General features: G+C 32.1%; 26 non-coding genes across 26 annotated transcripts; all 26 read right to left on the bottom strand.

Moving 5' to 3' along the window:
* Positions 1–96: 96 nt before the first annotated feature.
* TRNAV-AAC (transfer RNA valine (anticodon AAC)) lies at positions 97–169 on the bottom strand. The gene has a single exon. It is a non-coding gene; the product is annotated as a tRNA-Val (tRNA).
* A 431-nt stretch (positions 170–600) lies between these two features.
* TRNAV-CAC (transfer RNA valine (anticodon CAC)) lies at positions 601–673 on the bottom strand. The gene has a single exon. It is a non-coding gene; the product is annotated as a tRNA-Val (tRNA).
* An 871-nt stretch (positions 674–1,544) lies between these two features.
* Positions 1,545–1,617, bottom strand: TRNAV-AAC (transfer RNA valine (anticodon AAC)). Its single transcript has one exon. It is a non-coding gene; the product is annotated as a tRNA-Val (tRNA).
* Positions 1,618–2,048: 431 nt separating this feature from the next.
* Positions 2,049–2,121, bottom strand: TRNAV-CAC (transfer RNA valine (anticodon CAC)). The gene has a single exon. It is a non-coding gene; the product is annotated as a tRNA-Val (tRNA).
* An 867-nt stretch (positions 2,122–2,988) lies between these two features.
* On the bottom strand, positions 2,989–3,061 carry TRNAV-AAC (transfer RNA valine (anticodon AAC)). The gene has a single exon. It is a non-coding gene; the product is annotated as a tRNA-Val (tRNA).
* A 429-nt stretch (positions 3,062–3,490) lies between these two features.
* Positions 3,491–3,563, bottom strand: TRNAV-CAC (transfer RNA valine (anticodon CAC)). The gene has a single exon. It is a non-coding gene; the product is annotated as a tRNA-Val (tRNA).
* An 870-nt stretch (positions 3,564–4,433) lies between these two features.
* Positions 4,434–4,506, bottom strand: TRNAI-AAU (transfer RNA isoleucine (anticodon AAU)). Its single transcript has one exon. It is a non-coding gene; the product is annotated as a tRNA-Ile (tRNA).
* A 430-nt stretch (positions 4,507–4,936) lies between these two features.
* TRNAV-CAC (transfer RNA valine (anticodon CAC)) lies at positions 4,937–5,009 on the bottom strand. Its single transcript has one exon. It is a non-coding gene; the product is annotated as a tRNA-Val (tRNA).
* Positions 5,010–5,878: 869 nt separating this feature from the next.
* On the bottom strand, positions 5,879–5,951 carry TRNAI-AAU (transfer RNA isoleucine (anticodon AAU)). Its single transcript has one exon. It is a non-coding gene; the product is annotated as a tRNA-Ile (tRNA).
* A 430-nt stretch (positions 5,952–6,381) lies between these two features.
* Positions 6,382–6,454, bottom strand: TRNAV-CAC (transfer RNA valine (anticodon CAC)). Its single transcript has one exon. It is a non-coding gene; the product is annotated as a tRNA-Val (tRNA).
* Positions 6,455–7,322: 868 nt separating this feature from the next.
* Positions 7,323–7,395, bottom strand: TRNAV-AAC (transfer RNA valine (anticodon AAC)). The gene has a single exon. It is a non-coding gene; the product is annotated as a tRNA-Val (tRNA).
* A 431-nt stretch (positions 7,396–7,826) lies between these two features.
* Positions 7,827–7,899, bottom strand: TRNAV-CAC (transfer RNA valine (anticodon CAC)). The gene has a single exon. It is a non-coding gene; the product is annotated as a tRNA-Val (tRNA).
* Positions 7,900–8,770: 871 nt separating this feature from the next.
* Positions 8,771–8,843, bottom strand: TRNAI-AAU (transfer RNA isoleucine (anticodon AAU)). The gene has a single exon. It is a non-coding gene; the product is annotated as a tRNA-Ile (tRNA).
* Positions 8,844–9,273: 430 nt separating this feature from the next.
* Positions 9,274–9,346, bottom strand: TRNAV-CAC (transfer RNA valine (anticodon CAC)). The gene has a single exon. It is a non-coding gene; the product is annotated as a tRNA-Val (tRNA).
* An 869-nt stretch (positions 9,347–10,215) lies between these two features.
* On the bottom strand, positions 10,216–10,288 carry TRNAV-AAC (transfer RNA valine (anticodon AAC)). The gene has a single exon. It is a non-coding gene; the product is annotated as a tRNA-Val (tRNA).
* Positions 10,289–11,659: 1,371 nt separating this feature from the next.
* On the bottom strand, positions 11,660–11,732 carry TRNAV-AAC (transfer RNA valine (anticodon AAC)). Its single transcript has one exon. It is a non-coding gene; the product is annotated as a tRNA-Val (tRNA).
* A 431-nt stretch (positions 11,733–12,163) lies between these two features.
* On the bottom strand, positions 12,164–12,236 carry TRNAV-CAC (transfer RNA valine (anticodon CAC)). Its single transcript has one exon. It is a non-coding gene; the product is annotated as a tRNA-Val (tRNA).
* An 868-nt stretch (positions 12,237–13,104) lies between these two features.
* Positions 13,105–13,177, bottom strand: TRNAV-AAC (transfer RNA valine (anticodon AAC)). Its single transcript has one exon. It is a non-coding gene; the product is annotated as a tRNA-Val (tRNA).
* Positions 13,178–13,827: 650 nt separating this feature from the next.
* On the bottom strand, positions 13,828–13,900 carry TRNAV-AAC (transfer RNA valine (anticodon AAC)). The gene has a single exon. It is a non-coding gene; the product is annotated as a tRNA-Val (tRNA).
* Positions 13,901–14,331: 431 nt separating this feature from the next.
* On the bottom strand, positions 14,332–14,404 carry TRNAV-CAC (transfer RNA valine (anticodon CAC)). Its single transcript has one exon. It is a non-coding gene; the product is annotated as a tRNA-Val (tRNA).
* An 871-nt stretch (positions 14,405–15,275) lies between these two features.
* Positions 15,276–15,348, bottom strand: TRNAV-AAC (transfer RNA valine (anticodon AAC)). Its single transcript has one exon. It is a non-coding gene; the product is annotated as a tRNA-Val (tRNA).
* Positions 15,349–16,500: 1,152 nt separating this feature from the next.
* TRNAV-CAC (transfer RNA valine (anticodon CAC)) lies at positions 16,501–16,573 on the bottom strand. The gene has a single exon. It is a non-coding gene; the product is annotated as a tRNA-Val (tRNA).
* Positions 16,574–17,441: 868 nt separating this feature from the next.
* On the bottom strand, positions 17,442–17,514 carry TRNAV-AAC (transfer RNA valine (anticodon AAC)). The gene has a single exon. It is a non-coding gene; the product is annotated as a tRNA-Val (tRNA).
* A 430-nt stretch (positions 17,515–17,944) lies between these two features.
* On the bottom strand, positions 17,945–18,017 carry TRNAV-CAC (transfer RNA valine (anticodon CAC)). Its single transcript has one exon. It is a non-coding gene; the product is annotated as a tRNA-Val (tRNA).
* A 2,384-nt stretch (positions 18,018–20,401) lies between these two features.
* TRNAV-CAC (transfer RNA valine (anticodon CAC)) lies at positions 20,402–20,474 on the bottom strand. Its single transcript has one exon. It is a non-coding gene; the product is annotated as a tRNA-Val (tRNA).
* Positions 20,475–21,346: 872 nt separating this feature from the next.
* TRNAV-AAC (transfer RNA valine (anticodon AAC)) lies at positions 21,347–21,419 on the bottom strand. The gene has a single exon. It is a non-coding gene; the product is annotated as a tRNA-Val (tRNA).
* Between the last annotated feature and the right edge of the window lie 870 nt (positions 21,420–22,289).

Below are 22,289 nucleotides of genomic sequence, written 5' to 3'. Positions count from 1 at the left end.
AGTTTGGCATGCTAAAATAAACTTTTTATCTGATTGTATTTTTATTGAGCATTTTACCCAAAAATTCATTGTTTTAAAATTCTAAAGCTAAAAGATTGTTTCTGCCCAGTTTCGAACTGGGGACCTTTCGCGTGTTAGGCGAACGTGATAACCACTACACTACAGAAACTGACTCTCGTGGATCCCATCACTATCTAGTCTGGAAGTACAAATGACACATGCTTTTCTTAGAAATATAATTTTTTCTAAACTTTTTTTTCCTATTTTCTAATAATTTTGACGCTATTTTTCCACTTTGCATTTCAAGAGGACACATTCACTTATTATCAATTCTGATCATTGTATTTACTAAAAAAATCTTTTTTTAATGTATTTCTGACCAATTTTGAAGGGTGACCTTATGCATATTGGGTAAATGTGAATAACTCTACACTACAGGTACTTCATGAATGCAGCACCATCCAATATGCATGGTAGAAGGGAAATTGACTTTTGATATTCTGCAATATGATTTTTGCTTGCTTTTTCATTGAGCAATGCAACAGTAGATAGTTATCAAAATATAAATGATTGAATTCAAAGTGTTTAGGTAACAAAATATGTTTCTGCCCAGTTTCGAACTGGGGACCTTTCGCGTGTGAGGCGAACGTGATAACCACTACACTACAGAAACTACATGGAAACAGCATCTCCCGCCATCCAATAAAAAATTATCTTTGACATACATTATGGCATTCTGAAATAAACTTTTTATATGATTGCATTTTTATTTGGCATTTCAACCAAAAATCCCTTGTTTTAAAATTCTAAAGATAACAGCATATTTCTGCCCAGTTTCGAACTGGGGACCTTTTGTGTTTTAGGCGAATGTGATAACCACTACAATACAGAAACTGACTTTTGAAGATCTCATCACTATGGAGTCGGGAAGTACCATTGGCAAACCGTTTTCTTAGAATTTTTTTTTCTAAACTTATTTTTCTATTTTCTAATAATTTCTATGCTATTTTTTCCACTTTGCATTTCAAGAGGACACATTTACTTATTAATAGTTCTGATCATTGTATTTACTAAAAAAATCTTTTTTTAATGTATTTCTGACCAATTTTGAAGGGGAACCTTATGCATATTGGCTAAATGTGAATAATACTACTACACTACAGGTACTTCATGAATGCAACACCATCCAATATGCATGGTAGAAGGGAAATTGACTTTTGATATTCTGCAATATGATTTTTTGCTTGCTTTTTCATTGAGCAATGCAACAGTATATATTTATCAAAATATAAATTATTGAATTCAAAGTGTTTAGGTAACAAAATATGTTTCTGCCAATTTCGAACTGGGGACCTTTCACGTGTTAGGCAAACATGAAATCACTACACTACAGATACTACATGAAAAATTTGCGACCATCATCCAATAAAAAATGATCTTTGACATTCAGTATGGCATGCTAAAATAAACTTTTTATCTGATTGTATTTTTATTGAGCATTTTACCCAAAAATTCATTGTTTTAAAATTCTAAAGCTAAAAGATTGTTTCTGCCCAGTTTCAAACTGTGGACCTTTCGCGTGTTAGGCAAACGTGATAACCACTACACTACAGAAACTGACTTTCGTGGATCCCATCACTATCTAGTCTGGAAGTACAAATGACACATGCTTTTCTTAGAAATATAATTTTTTCTAAACTTTTTTTTCCTATTTTCTAATAATTTTGACGCTATTTTTCCACTTTGCATTTCAAGAGGACACATTCACTTATTATCAATTTTGATCATTGTATTTACTAAAAAAAACTTTTTTTAATGTATTTCTTACCAATTTTGAAGGGGGACCTTATGCATATTGGGTAAATGTGAATAACTCTACACTACAGGTACTTCATGAATGCAACACCATCCAATATTCATGGTAGAAGGGAAATTGACTTTTGATATTCTGCAATATGATTTTTGCTTGCTTTTTCATTAAACAATGCAACAGTAGATAGTTATCAAAATATAAATTATTGAATTCAAAGTGTTTAGGTAACAAAATATGTTTCTGCCCAGTTTCAAACTGGGGACCTTTCGCGTGTGAGGCGAACGTGATAACCACTACACTACAGAAACTACATGGAAACAGCATCTCCCGCCATCCAATAAAAAATGATCTTTGACATACATTATGGCATTCTGAAATAAACTTTTTATATGATTGCATTTTTATTTGGCATTTCAACCAAAAATCCCTTGTTTAAAATTCCAAAGATAACAGCATATTTCTGCCCAGTTTCGAACTGGGGACCTTTTGTGTTTTAGGCGAATGTGATAACCACTACAATACAGAAACTGACTTTTGAAGATCTCATCACTATGGAGTCGGGAAGTACCATTGGCAAACCGTTTTCTAAGAATTTTTTTTTCTAAACTTATTTTTCTATTTTCTAATAATTTCTATGCTATTTTTTCCACTTTGCATTTCAAGAGGATACATTTACTTATTAATAGTTCTGATCATTGTATTTACTAAAAAAAATCTTTTTTTAATGTATTTCTGACCAATTTTGAAGGGGGACCTTATGCATATTGGCTAAATGTGAATAACTCTACACTACAGGTACTTCATGAATGCAACACCATCCAATATGCATGGTAGAAGGGAAATTGACTTTTGATATTCTGCAATATGATTTTTTGCTTGCTTTTTCATTGAGCAATGCAACAGTATATAGTTATCAAAATATAAATTATTGAATTCAAAGTGTTTAGGTAACAAAATATGTTTCTGCTAATTTCGAACTGGGTACCTTTCATGTGTGAGGCAAACATGAAATCACTACACTACAGATACTACATGAAAAATTTGCGACCATCATCCAATAAAAAATATCTTTGACATTCAGTTTGGCATGCTAAAATAAACTTTTTATCTGATTGTTTTTTTATTGAGCATTTTACCCAAAAATTCATTGTTTTAAAATTCTAAAGCTAAAAGATTGTTTCTGCCCAGTTTCGAACTGGGGACCTTTCGCGTGTTAGGCGAACGTGATAACCACTACACTACAGAAACTGACTCTCGTGGATTCCATCACTATCTAGTCTGGAAGTACAAATGACACATGCTTTTCTTAGAAATATAATTTTTTCTAAACTTTTTTTCCTATTTTCTAATAATTTTGACGCTATTTTTCCACTTTGCATTTCAAGAGGACACATTCACTTATTATCAATTTTGATCATTGTATTTACTAAAAAAACTTTTTTTAATGTATTTCTGACCAATTTTGAAGGGGGACCTTATGCATATTGGGTAAATGTGAATAACTCTACACTACAGGTACTTCATGAATGCAACACCATCCAATATTCATTGTAGAAGGGAAATTGACTTTTGATATTCTGCAATATGATTTTTGCTTGCTTTTTCATTGAGCAATGCAACAGTAGATAGTTATCAAAATATAAATTATTGAATTCAAAGTGTTTAGGTAACAAAAAATATTTCTGCCCAGTTTCGAACTGGGGACCTTTCGCGTGTGAGGCGAACGTGATAACCACTACACTACAGAAACTACATGGAAAATGCATCTCCCACCATCCAATAAAAAATGATCTTTGACATACATTATGGCATTCGGAAATAAACTTTTTATATGATTGCATTTTTATTTGGCATTTCAACCAAAAATCCCTTGTTTTAAAATTCTAAAGATAACAGCATATTTCTGCCCAGTTTCGAACTGGGGACCTTTTGTGTTTTAGGCGAATGTGATAACCACTACAATACAGAAACTGACTTTTGAAGATCTCATCACTATGGAGTCGGGAAGTACCATTGGCAAACCGTTTTCTAAGAATTTTTTTTTCTAAACTTATTTTTCTATTTTCTAATAATTTCTATGCTATTTTTTCCACTTTGCATTTCAAGAGGACACATTTACTTATTAATAGTTCTGATCATTGTATTTACTAAAAAAAAATCTTTTTTTAATGTATTTCTGACCAATTTTGAAGGGGGACCTTATGCATATTGGCTAAGTGTGAATAACTCTACACTACAGGTACTTCATGAATGCAACACCATCCAATATGCATGGTAGAAGGGAAATTGACTTTTGATATTCTGCAATATGATTTTTTGCTTGCTTTTTCATTGAGCAATGCAACAGTATATATTTATCAAAATATAAATTATTGAATTCAAAGTGTTTAGGTAACTAAATATGTTTCTGCCAATTTCGAACTGGGGACCTTTCACGTGTTAGGCAAACATGAAATCACTACACTACAGATACTACATGAAAAATTTGCGACCATCATCCAATAAAAAATGATCTTTGACATTCAGTATGGCATGCTAAAATAAACTTTTTATCTAATTGTATTTTTATTGAGGATTTTACCCAAAAATTCATTGTTTTAAAATTCTAAAGCTAAAAGATTGTTTCTGCCCAGTTTCGAACTGGGGACCTTTCGCGTATTAGGCGAACGTGATAACCACTACACTACAGAAACTGACTCTTGTGTATCCCATCACTATCTAGTCTGGAAGTACAAATGACACATGCTTTTCTTAGAAATATAATTTTTTCTACACTTTTTTTCCTATTTTCTAATAATTTTGACGCTATTTTTCCACTTTGCATTTCAAGAGGACACATTCACTTATTATCAATTCTGATCATTGTATTTACTAAAAAAATCTTTTTTTAATGTATTTCTGACCAATTTTGAAGGGGGACCTTATGCATATTGGGTAAATGTGAATAACTCTACACTACAGGTACTTCATGAATGCAGCACCATCCAATATGCATGGTAGAAGGGAAATTGACTTTTGATATTCTGCAATATGATTTTTGCTTGCTTTTTCATTGAGCAATGCAACAGTAGATAGTTATCAAAATATAAATGATTGAATTCAAAGTGTTTAGGTAACAAAATATGTTTCTGCCCAGTTTCGAACTGGGGACCTTTCGCGTGTGAGGCGAACGTGATAACCACTACACTACAGAAACTACATGGAAACAGCATCTCCCGCCATCCAATAAAAAATTATCTTTGACATACATTATGGCATTCTGAAATAAACTTTTTATATGATTGCATTTTTATTTGGCATTTCAACCAAAAATCCCTTGTTTTAAAATTCTAAAGATAACAGCATATTTCTGCCCAGTTTCGAACTGGGGACCTTTTGTGTTTTAGGCGAATGTGATAACCACTACAATACAGAAACTGACTTTTGAAGATCTCATCACTATGGAGTCGGGAAGTACCATTGGCAAACCGTTTTCTTAGAATTTTTTTTTCTAAACTTATTTTTCTATTTTCTAATAATTTCTATGCTATTTTTTCCACTTTGCATTTCAAGAGGACACATTCACTTATTAATAGTTCTGATCATTGTATTTACTAAAAAAAATCTTTTTTTAATGTATTTCTGACCAATTTTGAAGGGGGACCTTATGCATATTGGCTAAATGTGAATAACTCTACACTACAGGTACTTCATGAATGCAACACCATCCAATATGCATGGTAGAAGGGAAATTGACTTTTGATATTCTGCAATATGATTTTTTGCTTGCTTTTTCATTGAGCAATGCAACAGTATATAGTTATCAAAATATAAATTATTGAATTCAAAGTGTTTAGGTAACAAAATATGTTTCTGCTAATTTCGAACTGGGTACCTTTCATGTGTGAGGCAAACATGAAATCACTACACTACAGATACTACATGAAAAATTTGCGACCATCATCCAATAAAAAATGATCTTTGACATTCAGTATGGCATGCTAAAATAAACTTTTTATCTAATTGTATTTTTATTGAGGATTTTACCCAAAAATTCATTGTTTTAAAATTCTAAAGCTAAAAGATTGTTTCTGCCCAGTTTCGAACTGGGGACCTTTCGCGTATTAGGCGAACGTGATAACCACTACACTACAGAAACTGACTCTTGTGTATCCCATCACTATCTAGTCTGGAAGTACAAATGACACATGCTTTTCTTAGAAATATAATTTTTTCTACACTTTTTTTCCTATTTTCTAATAATTTTGACGCTATTTTTCCACTTTGCATTTCAAGAGGACACATTCACTTATTATCAATTCTGATCATTGTATTTACTAAAAAAATCTTTTTTTAATGTATTTCTGACCAATTTTGAAGGGGGACCTTATGCATATTGGGTAAATGTGAATAACTCTACACTACAGGTACTTCATGAATGCAGCACCATCCAATATGCATGGTAGAAGGGAAATTGACTTTTGATATTCTGCAATATGATTTTTGCTTGCTTTTTCATTGAGCAATGCAACAGTAGATAGTTATCAAAATATAAATGATTGAATTCAAAGTGTTTAGGTAACAAAATATGTTTCTGCCCAGTTTCGAACTGGGGACCTTTCGCGTGTGAGGCGAACGTGATAACCACTACACTACAGAAACTACATGGAAACAGCATCTCCCGCCATCCAATAAAAAATTATCTTTGACATACATTATGGCATTCTGAAATAAACTTTTTATATGATTGCATTTTTATTTGGCATTTCAACCAAAAATCCCTTGTTTTAAAATTCTAAAGATAACAGCATATTTCTGCCCAGTTTCGAACTGGGGACCTTTTGTGTTTTAGGCGAATGTGATAACCACTACAATACAGAAACTGACTTTTGAAGATCTCATCACTATGGAGTCGGGAAGTACCATTGGCAAACCGTTTTCTTAGAATTTTTTTTTCTAAACTTATTTTTCTATTTTCTAATAATTTCTATGCTATTTTTTCCACTTTGCATTTCAAGAGGACACATTCACTTATTAATAGTTCTGATCATTGTATTTACTAAAAAAAATCTTTTTTTAATGTATTTCTGACCAATTTTGAAGGGGGACCTTATGCATATTGGCTAAATGTGAATAACTCTACACTACAGGTACTTCATGAATGCAACACCATCCAATATGCATGGTAGAAGGGAAATTGACTTTTGATATTCTGCAATATGATTTTTTGCTTGCTTTTTCATTGAGCAATGCAACAGTATATAGTTATCAAAATATAAATTATTGAATTCAAAGTGTTTAGGTAACAAAATATGTTTCTGCTAATTTCGAACTGGGTACCTTTCATGTGTGAGGCAAACATGAAATCACTACACTACAGATACTACATGAAAAATTTGCGACCATCATCCAATAAAAATTATCTTTGACATTCAGTTTGGCATGCTAAAATAAACTTTTTATCTGATTGTTTTTTTATTGAGCATTTTACTCAAAAATTCATTGTTTTAAAATTCTAAAGCTAAAAGATTGTTTCTGCCCAGTTTCGAACTGGGGACCTTTCGCGTGTTAGGCGAACGTGATAACCACTACACTACAGAAAATGACTCTCGTGGATCCCATCACTATCTAGTCTGGAAGTACAAATGACACATGCTTTTCTTAGAAATATAATTTTTTCTAAACTTTTTTTTCCTATTTTCTAATAATTTTGACGCTATTTTTCCACTTTGCATTTCAAGAGGACACATTCACTTATTATCAATTCTGATCATTGTATTTACTAAAAAAATCTTTTTTTAATGTATTTCTGACCAATTTTGAAGGGGGACCTCATGCATATTGGGTAAATGTGAATAACTCTACACTACAGGTACTTCATGAATGCAACACCATCCAATATGCATGGTAGAAGGGAAATTGACTTTTGATATTCTGCAATATGATTTTTGCTTGCTTTTTCATTGAGCAATGCAACAGTAGATAGTTATCAAAATATAAATTATTGAATTCAAAGTGTTTAGGTAACAAAATATGTTTCTGCCCAGTTTCGAACTGGGGACCTTTCGCATGTGAGGCGAACGTGATAACCACTACACTACAGAAACTACATGGAAACAGCATCTCCCGCCATCCAATAAAAAATGATCTTTGACATACATTATGGCATTCTGAAATAAACTTTTTATATGATTGCATTTTTATTTGGCATTTCAACCAAAAATCCCTTGTTTTAAAATTCTAAAGATAACAGCATATTTCTGCCCAGTTTCGAACTGGGGACCTTTTGTGTTTTAGGCGAATGTGATAACCACTACAATACAGAAACTGACTTTTGAAGATCTCATCACTATGGAGTCGGGAAGTACCATTGGCAAACCGTTTTCTTAGAATTTGTTTTTCTAAACTTATTTTTCTATTTTCTAATAATTTCTATGCTATTTTTTCCACTTTGCATTTAAAGAGGACACATTCACTTATTAATAGTTCTGATCATTGTATTTAATAAAAAAATCTATTTTTAATGTATTTCTGACCAATTTTGAAGGGGAACCTTATGCATATTGGCTAAATGTGAATAATACTACTACACTACAGGTACTTCATGAATGCAACACCATCCAATAGGCATGGTAGAAGGGAAATTGACTTTTGATATTCTGCAATATGATTTTTTGCTTGCTTTTTCATTGAGCAATGCAACAGTATATATTTATCAAAATATAAATTATTGAATTCAAAGTGTTTAGGTAACTAAATATGTTTCTGCCAATTTCGAACTGGGGACCTTTCACGTGTTAGGCAAACATGAAATCACTACACTACAGATACTACATGAAAAATTTGCGACCATCATCCAATAAAAAATGATCTTTGACATTCAGTATGGCATGCTAAAATAAACTTTTTATCTAATTGTATTTTTATTGAGCATTTTACCCAAAAATTCATTGTTTTAAAATTCTAAAGCTAAAAGATTGTTTCTGCCCAGTTTCGAACTGGGGACCTTTCGCGTATTAGGCGAACGTGATAACCACTACACTACAGAAACTGACTCTCGTGTATCCCATCACTATCTAGTCTGGAAGTACAAATGACACATGCTTTTCTTAGAAATATAATTTTTTCTAAACTTTTTTTCCTATTTTCTAATAATTTTGACGCTATTTTTCCACTTTGCATTTCAAGAGGACACATTCACTTATTATCAATTCTGATCATTGTATTTACTAAAAAAATCTTTTTTTAATGTATTTCTGACAAATTTTGAAGTGGGACCTTATGCATATTGGGTAAATGTGAATAACTCTACACTACAGGTACTTCATGAATGCAGCACCATCCAATATGCATGGTAGAAGGGAAATTGACTTTTGATATTCTGCAATATGATTTTTGCTTGCTTTTTCATTGAGCAATGCAACAGTAGATAGTTATCAAAATATAAATGATTGAATTCAAAGTGTTTAGGTAACAAAATATGTTTCTGCCCAGTTTCGAACTGGGGACCTTTCGCGTGTGAGGCGAACGTGATAACCACTACACTACAGAAACTACATGGAAACAGCATCTCCCGCCATCCAATAAAAAATTATCTTTGACATACATTATGGCATTCTGAAATAAACTTTTTATATGATTGCATTTTTATTTGGCATTTCAACCAAAAATCCCTTGTTTTAAAATTCTAAAGATAACAGCATATTTCTGCCCAGTTTCGAACTGGGGACCTTTTGTGTTTTAGGCGAATGTGATAACCACTACAATACAGAAACTGACTTTTGAAGATCTCATCACTATGGAGTCGGGAAGTACCATTGGCAAACCGTTTTCTTAGAAATTTTTTTTCTAAACTTATTTTTCTATTTTCTAATAATTTCTATGCTATTTTTTCCACTTTGCATTTCAAGAGGACACATTTACTTATTAATAGTTCTGATCATTGTATTTACTAAAAAAATCTTTTTTTAATGTATTTCTGACCAATTTTGAAGGGGAACCTTATGCATATTGGCTAAATGTGAATAATACTACTATACTACAGGTACTTCATGAATGCAACACCATCCAATATGCATGGTAGAAGGGAAATTGACTTTTGATATTCTGCAATATGATTTTTTGCTTGCTTTTTCATTGAGCAATGCAACAGTATATATTTATCAAAATATAAATTATTGAATTCAAAGTGTTTAGGTAACAAAATATGTTTCTGCCAATTTCGAACTGGGGACCTTTCACGTGTTAGGCAAACATGAAATCACTACACTACAGATACTACATGAAAAATTTGCGACCATCATCCAATAAAAAATGATCTTTGACATTCAGTATGGCATGCTAAAATAAACTTTATCTGATTGTATTTTTATTGAGCATTTTACCCAAAAATTCATTGTTTTAAAATTCTAAAGCTAAAAGATTGTTTCTGCCCAGTTTCGTACTGGGGACCTTTCGCGTGTTAGGCGAACGTGATAACCACTACACTACAGAAACTGACTCTCGTGTATCCCATCACTATCTAGTCTGGAAGTACAAATGACACATGCTTTTCTTAGAAATATAATTTTTTCTAAACTTTTTTTCCTATTTTCTAATAATTTTGACGCTATTTTTCCACTTTGCTTTTCAAGAGGACACATTCACTTATTATCAATTCTGATCATTGTATTTACTAAAAAAATCTTTTTTTAATGTATTTCTGACCAATTTTGAAGGGGGACCTTATGCATATTGGGTAAATGTGAATAACTCTACACTACAGGTACTTCATGAATGCAACACCATCCAATATGCATGGTAGAAGGGAAATTTACTTTTGATATTCTGCAATATGATTTTTGCTTGCTTTTTCATTGAGCAATGCAACAGTAGATAGTTATCAAAATATAAATGATTGAATTCAAAGTGTTTAGGTAACAAAATATGTTTTTGCCCAGTTTCGAAATGGGGACCTTTCGCGTGTGAGGTGATCGTGATAACCACTACACTACAGAAACTACGTGGAAACAACATCTCCCGCCATCCAATAAAAAATGATCTTTGACATACATTATGGCATTCTGAAATAAACTTTTTATATGATTGCATTTTTATTTGGCATTTCAACCAAAAATCCCTTGTTTCAAAATTCTAAAGATAACAGCATATTTCTGCCCAGTTTCGAACTGGGGACCTTTTGTGTTTTAGGCGAATGTGATAACCACTACAATACAGAAACTGACTTTTGAAGATCTCATCACTATGGAGTCGGGAAGTACCATTGGCAAACCGTTTTCTTCGAATTTTTTTTTCTAAACTTATTTTTCTATTTTCTAATAATTTCTATGCTATTTTTTCCACTTTGCATTTCAAGAGGACACATTCACTTATTAATAGTTCTGATCATTGTATTTAATAAAAAAATCTATTTTTAATGTATTTCTGACCAATTTTGAAGGGGAACCTTATGCATATTGGCTAAATGTGAATAATACTACACTACAGGTACTTCATGAATGCAACACCATCCGATATGCATGGTAGAAGGGAAATTGACTTTTGATATTCTGCAATATGATTTTTTGCTTGCTTTTTCATTGAGCAATGCAACAGTATATAGTTATCAAAATATAAATTATTGAATTCAAAGTGTTAAGGTAACAAAATATGTTTCTGCCAATTTCGAACTGGGGACCTTTCACGTGTGAGGCAAACATGAAATCACTACACTACAGATACTACATGAGAAATTTGCGACCATCATCCAATAAAAAATGATCTTTGACATTCAGTATGGCATGCTAAAATAAACTTTTTATCTGATTGTATTTTTATTGAGCATTTTACCCAAAAATTCATTGTTTTAAAATTCTAAAGCTAAAAGATTGTTTCTGCTCAGTTTCGAACTGGGGACCTTTCGCGTGTTAGGCAAACGTGATAACCACTACACTACAGAAACTGACTTTCGTGGATCCCATCACTATCTAGTCTGGAAGTACAAATGACACATGCTTTTCTTAGAAATATAATTTTTTCTAAACTTTTTTTTCCTATTTTCTAATAATTTTGACGCTATTTTTCCAGTTTGCATTTCAAGAGGACACATTCACTTATTATCAATTCTGATCATTGTATTTACTAAAAAAATCTTTTTTTAATGTATTTCTGACCAATTTTGAAGGGGGACCTTATACATATTAGGTAAATGTGAATAACTCTACACTACAGGTACTTCATGAATGCAACACCATCCAATATGCATGGTAGAAGGGAAATTGACTTTTGATATTCTGCAATATGATTTTTGCTTGCTTTTTCATTGAGCAATGCAACAGTAGATAGTTATCAAAATATAAATTATTGAATTCAAAGTGTTTAGGTAACAAAATATGTTTCTGCCCAGTTTCGAACTGGGGACCTTTCGCGTGTGAGGCGAACGTGATAACCACTACACTACAGAAACTACATGGAAACAGCGTCTCCCGCCATCCAATAAAAAATGATCTTTGACACACATTATGGCATTCTGAAATAAACTTTTTATATGATTGCATTTTTATTTGGCATTTCAACCAAAAATCCCTTATTTTAAAATTCTAAAGATAACAGCATATCTCTGCCCAGTTTCGAGCTGGGGACCTTTTGTGTTTTAGGCGAATGTGATAACCACTACAATACAGAAACTGACTTTTGAAGATCTCATCACTATGGAGTCGGGAAGTACCATTGGCAAACCGTTTTCTTAGAATTTGTTTTTCTAAACTTATTTTTCTATTTTCTAATAATTTCTATGCTATTTTTTCCACTTTGCATTTCAAGAGGACACATTCACTTATTAATAGTTCTGATCATTGTATTTACTAAAAAAATCTTTTTTTAATGTATTTCTGACCAATTTTGAAGGGGGACCTTATGCATATTGGGTAAATGTGAATAACTCTACACTACAGGTACTTCATGAATGCAACACCATCCAATATGCATGGTAGAAGGGAAATTGACTTTTTAAATTCTGCAATATGATTTTTTGCTTGCTTTTTCATTGAGCAATGCAACAGTAGATAGTTATCAAAATATAAATTATTGAATTCAAAGTGTTTAGGTAACAAAATATGTTTCTGCCAATTTCGAACTGGGGACCTTTCACGTGTGAGGCAAACATGAAATCACTACACTACAGATACTACATGATAAATTTGCGACCATCATCCAATAAAAAATGATCTTTGACATTCAGTATGGCATGCTAAAATATACTTTTTATCTGATTGTATTTTTATTGAGCATTTCACCCAAAAATTCATTGTTTTAAAATTCTAAAGCTAAAAGATTGTTTCTGCCCAGTTTCGAACTGGGGACCTTTCGCGTGTTAAGCGAACGTGATAACCACTACACTACAGAAACTGACTCTCGTGTATCACATCCCTATCTAGTCTGGAAGTACAAATGACACATGCTTTTCTTAGAAATATAATTTTTTCTAAACTTTTTTTCCTATTTTCTAATAATTTTGACGCTATTTTTCCACTTTGCATTTCAAGAGGACACATTCACTTATTATCAATTCTGATCATTGTATTTACAAAAAAAAATCTTTTTTTAATGTATTTCTGACCAATTTTGAAGGGGGACCTTATGCATATTGGGTAAATGTGAATAACTCTACACTACAGGTACTTCATGAATGCAACACCATCCAATATGCATGGTAGAAGGGAAATTGACTTTTGATATTCTGCAATATGATTTTTTGCTTGCTTTTTCATTGAGCAATGCAACAGTATATAGTTATCAAAATATAAATTATTGAATTCAAAGTGTTTAGGTAACAAAATATGTTTCTGAAAATTTCGAACTGGGTACCTTTCATGTGTGAGGCAAACATGAAATCACTACACTACAGATACTACATGAAAAATTTGCGACCATCATCCAATAAAAAATTATCTTTGACATTCAGTTTGGCATGCTAAAATAAACTTTTTATCTGATTGTATTTTTATTGAGCATTTTACCCAAAAATTCATTGTTTTAAAATTCTAAAGCTAAAAGATTGTTTCTGCCCAGTTTCGAACTGGGGACCTTTCGCGTGTTAGGCGAACGTGATAACCACTACACTACAGAAACTGACTCTCGTGAATCACATCACTATCTAGTCTGGAAGTACAAATGACACATGCTTTTCTTAGAAATATAATTTTTTCTAAACTTTTTTTTCCTATTTTCTAATAATTTTGACGCTATTTTTCCACTTTGCATTTCAAGAGGACACATTCACTTATTATCAATTCTGATCATTGTATTTACTAAAAAAATCTTTTTTTAATGTATTTCTGACCAATTTTGAAGGGGGACCTTATGCATATTGGGTAAATGTGAATAACTCTACACTACAGGTACTTCATGAATGCAACACCATCCAATATGCATGGTAGAAGGGAAATTGACTTTTGATATTCTGCAATATGATTTTTGCTTGCTTTTTCATTGAGCAATGCAACAGTAGATAGTTATCAAAATATAAATTATTGAATTCAAAGTGTTTAGGTAACAAAATATGTTTCTGCCCAGTTTCGAACTGGGGACCTTTCGTGTGTGAGGCGAACGTGATAACCACTACACTACAGAAACTACATGGAAACAGCTTCTCCCGCCATCCAATAAAAAATGATCTTTGACATACATTATGGCATTCTGAAATAAACTTTTTATATGATTGCATTTTTATTTGGCATTTCAACCAAAAATCCCTTGTTTTAAAATTCTAAAGATAACAGCATATTTCTGCCCAGTTTCGAACTGGGGACCTTTTGTGTTTTAGGCGAATGTGATAACCACTACAATACAGAAACTGACTTTTGAAGATCTCATCACTATGGAGTCGGGAAGTTCCATTGGCAAACCGTTTTCTTAGAATTTGTTTTTCTAAACTTATTTTTCTATTTTCTAATAATTTCTATGCTATTTTTTCCACTTTGCATTTCAAGAGGACACATTCACTTATTAATAGTTCTGATCATTGTATTTAATAAAAAAATCAATTTTTAATGTATTTCTGACCAATTTTGAAGGGGAACCTTATGCATATTGGCTAAATGTGAATAATACTACTACACTACAGTTACTTCATGAATGCAACACCATCCAATATGCATGGTAGAAGGGAAATTGACTTTTGATATTCTGCAATATGATTTTTTGCTTGCTTTTTCATTGAGCAATGCAACAGTATATAGTTATCAAAATATAAATTATTGAATTCAAAGTGTTTAGGTAACAAAAAATGTTTCTGCCAATTTCGAACTGGGGACCTTTCACGTGTGAGGCAAACATGAAATCACTACACTACAGATACTACATGAGAAATTTGCGACCATCATCCAATAAAAAATGATCTTTGACATTCAGTATGGCATGCTAAAATAAACTTTTTATCTGATTGTATTTTTATTGAGCATTTTACCCAAAAATTAATTGTTTTAAAATTCTAAAGCTAAAAGATTGTTTCTGCCCAGTTTCGAACTGGGGACCTTTCGCGTGTTAGGCGAACGTGATAACCACTACACTACAGAAACTGACTTTCGTGGATCCCATCACTATCTAGTCTGGAAGTACAAATGACACATGCTTTTCTTAGAAATATAATTTTTTCTAAACTTTTTTTTCCTATTTTCTAATAATTTTGACGCTATTTTTCCACTTTGCATTTCAAGAGGACACATTCACTTATTATCAATTCTGATCATTGTATTTACTAAAAAAATCTTTTTGTAATGTATTTCTGACCAATTTTGAAGGGGGACCTTATGCATATTGGGTAAATGTGAATAATACTACACTACAGGTACTTCATGAATGCAACACCATCCAATATGCATGGTAGAAGGGAAATTGACTTTTGATATTCTGCAATATGATTTTTTGCTTGCTTTTTCATTGAGCAATGCAACAGTATATAGTTATCAAAATATAAATTATTGAATTCAAAGTGTTTAGGTAACAAAATATGTTTCTGCCAATTTCGAACTGGGGACTTTTCACGTGTGAGGCAAACATGAAATCACTACACTACAGATACTACATGAGAAATTTGCGACCATTATCCAATAAAAAATGATCTTTGACATTCAGTATGGCATGCTAAAATAAAATTTTTATCTGATTGTATTTTTATTGAGCATTTTACCCAAAAATTCATTGTTTTAAAATTCTAAAGCTAAAAGATTGTTTCTGCCGAGTTTCGATCTGGGGACCTTTGGCATGTTAGGCGAATGTGATAACCACTACACTACAGAAACTGACTTTCGTGTATCCCATTACTATCTAGTCTGGAAGTACAAATGACATGCTTTTCTTAGAAATATAATTTTTTCTAAACTTTTTTTCCTATTTTCTAATAATTTTGACGCTATTTTTCCACTTTGCTTTTCAAGAGGACACATTCACTTATTATCAATTCAGATCATTGTATTTACTAAAAAAAATATTTTTTTAATGTATTTCTGACCAATTTTGAAGGGGGACCTTATGCATATTGGGTAAATGTGAATAACTCTACACTACAGGTACTTCATGAATGCAGCACCATCCAATATGCATGGTAGAAGGGAAATTGACTTTTGATATTCTGCAGTATGATTTTTGCTTGCTTTTTCATTGAGCAATGCAACAGTAGATAGTTATCAAAATATAAATGATTGAATTCAAAGTGTTTAGGTAACAAAATATGTTTCTGCCCAGTTTCGAACTGGGGACCTTTCGCGTGTGAGGCGAACGTGATAACCACTACACTACAGAAACTACATGTAAACAGCATCTCCCGCCATCCAATAAAAAATTATCTTTGACATACATTATGGCATTCTGAAATAAACTTTTTATATGATTGCATTTTTATTTGGCATTTCAACCAAAAATCCCTTGTTTTAAAATTCTAAAGATAACAGCATATTTCTGCCTAGTTTCGAACTGGGGACCTTTTGGGTTTTAGGCGAATGTGATAACCACTACAATACAGAAACTGACTTTTGAAGATCTCATCACTATGGAGTCGGGAAGTACCATTGGCAAACCGTTTTCATAGAATTTTTTTTTCTAAACTTATTTTTCTATTTTCTAATAATTTCTATGCTATTTTTTCCACTGTGCATTTCAAGAGGACACATTCACTTATTAATAGTTCTGATCATTGTATTTAATAAAAAAATCTATTTTTAATGTATTTCTGACCAATTTTGAAGGGGAACCTTATGCATATTGGCTAAATGTGAATAATACTACACTACAGGTACTTCATGAATGCAACACCATCCAATATGCATGGTAGAAGGGAAATTGACTTTTGATATTCTACAATATGATTTTTTGCTTGCTTTTTCATTGAGCAATGCAACAGTATATAGTTATCAAAATATAAATTATTGAATTCAAAGTGTTTAGGTAACAAAATATGTTTCTGCCAATTTCGAACTGGGGACCTTTCACGTGTGAGGCAAACATGAAATCACTACACTACAGATACTACATGAAAAATTTGCGACCATCATCCAATAAAAAATGAACTTTGACATTCAGTATGGCATGCTAAAATAAACTTTTTATCTGATTGTATTTTTATTGAGCATTTTACCCAAATTTTCATTGTTTTAAAATTCTAAAGCTAAAAGATTGTTTCTGCCCAGTTTCGAATTGGAGACCTTTCGCGTGTTAGGCGAACGTGATAACCACTACACTACAGAAACTGACTCTCGTGTATCACATCCCTATCTAGTCTGGAAGTACAAATGACACATGCTTTTCTTAGAAATATAATTTTTTCTAAACTTTTTTTCCTATTTTCTAATAATTTTGACGCTATTTTTCCACTTTGCATTTCAAGAGGACACATTCACTTATTATCAATTCTGATCATTGTATTTACTAAAAAAATCTTTTTTTAATGTATTTCTGACCAATTTTGAAGGGGAACCTTTTGCATATTGGGTAAATGTGAATAACTCTACACTACAGGTACTTCATGAATGCAACACCATCCAATATGCATGGTAGAAGGGAAATTGACTTTTGATATTCTGCAATATGATTTTTGCTTTCTTTTTCATTGAGCAATGCAACAGTAGATAGTTATCAAAATATAAATTATTGAATTCAAAGTGTTTAGGTAACAAAATATGTTTCTGCCCAGTTTCGAACTGGGGACCTTTCGCGTGTGAGGCAAACGTGATAACCACTACACTACAGAAACTACATGGAAACAGCATCTACCGCCATCCAATAAAAAATGATCTTTGACATACATTATGGCATTCTGAAATAAACTTTTTATATGATTGCATTTTTATTTGGCATTGCAACCAAAAATCCCTTGTTTTAAAATTCTAAAGATAACAGCATATTTCTGCCCAGTTTCGAACTGGGGACCTTTTGTGTTTTAGGCGAATGTGATAACCACTACAATACAGAAACTGACTTTTGAAGATCTCATCACTATGGAGTCGGGAAGTACCATTGGCAAACCGTTTTCTTAGAATTTGTTTTTCTAAACTTATTTTTCTATTTTCTAATAATTTCTATGCTATTTTTTCCACTTTGCATTTCAAGAGGACACATTCACTTATTAATAGTTCTGATCATTGTATTTAATAAAAAAATCTATTTTTATTGTATTTCTGACAAATTTTGAAGGGGAACCTTATGCATATTGGCTAAATGTGAATAATACTACACTACAGGTACTTCATGAATGCAACACCATCCAATATGCATGGTAGAAGGGAAATTGACTTTTGATATTCTGCAATATGATTTCTTGCTTGCTTTTTCATTGAGCAATGCAACAGTAGATAGTTATCAAAATATAAATTATTGAATTCAAAGTGTTTAGGTAAAAAAATATGTTTCTGCCCAGTTTCGAACTGGGAACCTTTCGCGTGTGAGGCGAACGGTAAGGACAATACGTGTTTGGAATTCCCTGCCCGAGGGAGTTGTAATGGCGGAATCTGTCAACACCTTTCAAAATGGGTTAGATAAATTCCTATTGGATAATGATATCCAGGGGTATGGTGCATAGTCATGCATTATAGTTACTATAAATAGGGATAAAATGCAATGGCTGACAGCAGCATCAGTCAGAAATTTTAGTCAAATCATCATGCATAGGACACCACAAATAGGTTGAACTCGATGGACAATTGTCTTTTTTCAACCTCAGATACTATGTTACAATGTTACTATGATAACCACTACACTACAGAAACTACATGGAAACAGCATCTCCCGCCATCCAATAAAAAATGATCTTTGACATACATTATGGCATTCTGAAATAAACTTTTTATATGATTGCATTTTTATTTGGCATTTCAACCAAAAATCCCTTGATTTAAAATTCTAAAGATAACAGCATATTTCTGCCCAGTTTCGAACTGGGGACCTTTTGTATTTTAGGCGAATGTGATAACCACTACAATACAGAAACTGACTTATGAAGATCTCATCACTATGGAGTCGGGAAGTACCATTGGCAATCCGTTTTCATAGAATTTTTTTTTCTAAACTTATTTTTCTATTTTCTAATAATTTCTATGCTATTTTTTCCACTTTTCATTTCAAGAGGACACATTCACTTATTAATAGTTCTGATCATTGTATTTAATAAAAAAATCAATTTTTAATGTATTTCTGACCAATTTTGAAGGGGAACCTTATGCATATTGGCTAAATGTGAATAATACTACTACACTACAGGTACTTCATGAATGCAACACCATCCAATATGCATGGTAGAAGGGAAATTGACTTTTGATATTCTGCAATATGATTTTTTGCTTGCTTTTTTATTGAGCAATGCAACAGTATATATTTATCAAAATATAAATTATTGAATTCAAAGTGTTTAGGTAACAAAATATGTTTCTGCCAATTTCGAACTGGGGACCTTTCACGTGTTAGGCAAACATGAAATCACTACACTACAGATACTACATGAAAAATTTGCGACCATCATCCAATAAAAAATGATCTTTGACATTCAGTATGGCATGCTAAAATAAACTTTTTATCTGATTGTATTTTTATTGAGCATTTTACCCAAAAATTCATTGTTTTAAAATTCTAAAGCTAAAAGATTGTTTTTGCCCAGTTTTGAACTGTGGACCTTTCGTGTGTTAGGCGAACGTGATAACCACTACACTACAGAAACTGACTCTCGTGTATCCCATCACTATCTAGTCTGCAAGTACAAATGACACATGCTTTTCTTAGAAATATAATTTTTCTAAACTTTTTTCCTATTTTCTAATAATTTTGACGCTATTTTTCCACTTTGCTTTTCAAGAGGACACATTCACTTATTATCAATTCTGATCATTGTATTTACTAAAAAAATCTTTTTTTAATGTATTTCTGACCAATTTTGAAGGGGGACCTTATGCATATTGGGTAAATGTGAATAACTCTACACTACAGGCACTTCATGAATGCAGCACCATCCAATATGCATGGTAGAAGGGAAATTGACTTTTGATATTCTGCAATATGATTTTTGCTTGCTTTTTCATTGAGCAATGCAACAGTAGATAGTTATCAAAATATAAATGATTGAATTCAAAGTGTTTAGGTAACAAAATATGTTTCTGCCCAGTTTCGAACTGGGGACATTTCGCGTGTGAGGCGAACGTGATAACCACTACACTACAGAAACTACATGGAAACAGCTTCTCCCGCCATCCAATAAAAAATTATCTTTGACATACATTATGGCATTCTGAAATAAACTTTTTATATGATTGCATTTTTATTTGGCATTTCAACCAAAAATCCCTTGTTTTAAAATTCTAAAGATAACAGCATATTTCTGCCCAGTTTCGAACTGGGGACCTTTTGTGTTTTAGGCGAATGTGATAACCACTACAATACAGAAACTGACTTTTGAAGATCTCATCACTATGGAGTCGGGAAGTACCATTGGCAAACCGTTTTCTTAGAATTTGTTTTTCTAAACTTATTTTTCTATTTTCTAATCATTTCTATGCTATTTTTTCCACTTTGCTTTTCAAGAGGACACATTCACTTATTAATAGTTCTGATCATTGTATTTAATAAAAAAATCTATTTTTAATGTATTTCTGACCAATTTTGAAGGGGAACCTTATGCATATTGGCTAAATGTGAATAATACTACTACACTACAGGTACTTCATGAATGCAACACCATCCAATATGCATGGTAGAAGGGAAATTGACTTTTGATATTCTGCAATATGATTTTTTGCTTGCTTTTTCATTGAGCAATGCAACAGTATATAGTTATCAAAATATAAATTATTGAATTCAAAGTGTTTAGGTAACAAAAAATGTTTCTGCCAATTTCGAACTGGGGACCTTTCACGTGTGAGGCAAACATGAAATCACTACACTACAGATACTACATGAGAAATTTGCGACCATCATCCAATAAAAAAATGATCTTTGACATTCAGTATGGCATGCTAAAATAAACTTTTTATCTGATTGTATTTTTATTGAGCATTTTACCCAAAAATTCATTGTTTTAAAATTCTAAAGCTAAAAGATTGTTTCTGCCCAGTTTCGAACTGGGGACCTTTCGCGTGTTAGGCGAACGTGATAACCACTACACTACAGAAACTGACTTTCGTGGATCCCATCACTATCTAGTCTGGAAGTACAAATGACACATGCTTTTCTTAGAAATATAATTTTTTCTAAACTTTTTTTTCCTATTTTCTAATAATTTTGACGCTATTTTTCCACTTTGCATTTCAAGAGGACACATTCACTTATTATCAATTCTGATCATTGTATTTACTAAAAAAATCTTTTTTTAATGTATTTCTGACCAATTTTGAAGGGGGACCTTATGCATATTGGGTAAATGTGAATAACTCTACACTACAGGTACTTCATGAATGCAACACCATCCAATATGCATGGTAGAAGGGAAATTGACTTTTGATATTCTGCAATATGATTTTTTGCTTGCTTTTTCATTGAGCAATGCAACAGTATATAGTTATCAAAATATAAATTATTGAATTCAAAGTGTTTAGGTAACAAAATATGTTTCTGCCAATTTCGAACTGGGGACCTTTCACGTGTGAGGCAAACATGAAATCACTACACTACAGATACTACATGAGAAATTTGCGACCATTATCCAATAAAAAATGATCTTTGACATTCAGTATGGCATGCTAAAATAAACTTTTTATCTGATTGTATTTTTATTGAGCATTTTACCCAAAAATTCATTGTTTTAAAATTCTAAAGCTAAAAGATTGTTTCTGCCGAGTTTCGATCTGGGGACCTTTGGCATGTTAGGCGAATGTGATTACCACTACACTACAGAAACTGACTTTCGTGTATCCCTTTACTATCTAGTCTGGAAGTACAAATGACATGCTTTTCTTAGAAATATAATTTTTTCTAAACTTTTTTTCCTATTTTCTAATAATTTTGACGCTATTTTTCCACTTTGCTTTTCAAGAGGACACATTCA

Source organism: Pseudophryne corroboree, unplaced genomic scaffold, assembly GCF_028390025.1.
Source record: "Pseudophryne corroboree isolate aPseCor3 unplaced genomic scaffold, aPseCor3.hap2 scaffold_1901, whole genome shotgun sequence".
In the NCBI taxonomy this organism is placed as follows: domain Eukaryota; kingdom Metazoa; phylum Chordata; class Amphibia; order Anura; family Myobatrachidae; genus Pseudophryne; species Pseudophryne corroboree.
The sequence above is the reverse complement of the archived record's forward strand: the minus strand, read 5'-3'. Positions and strand labels throughout refer to the sequence as shown.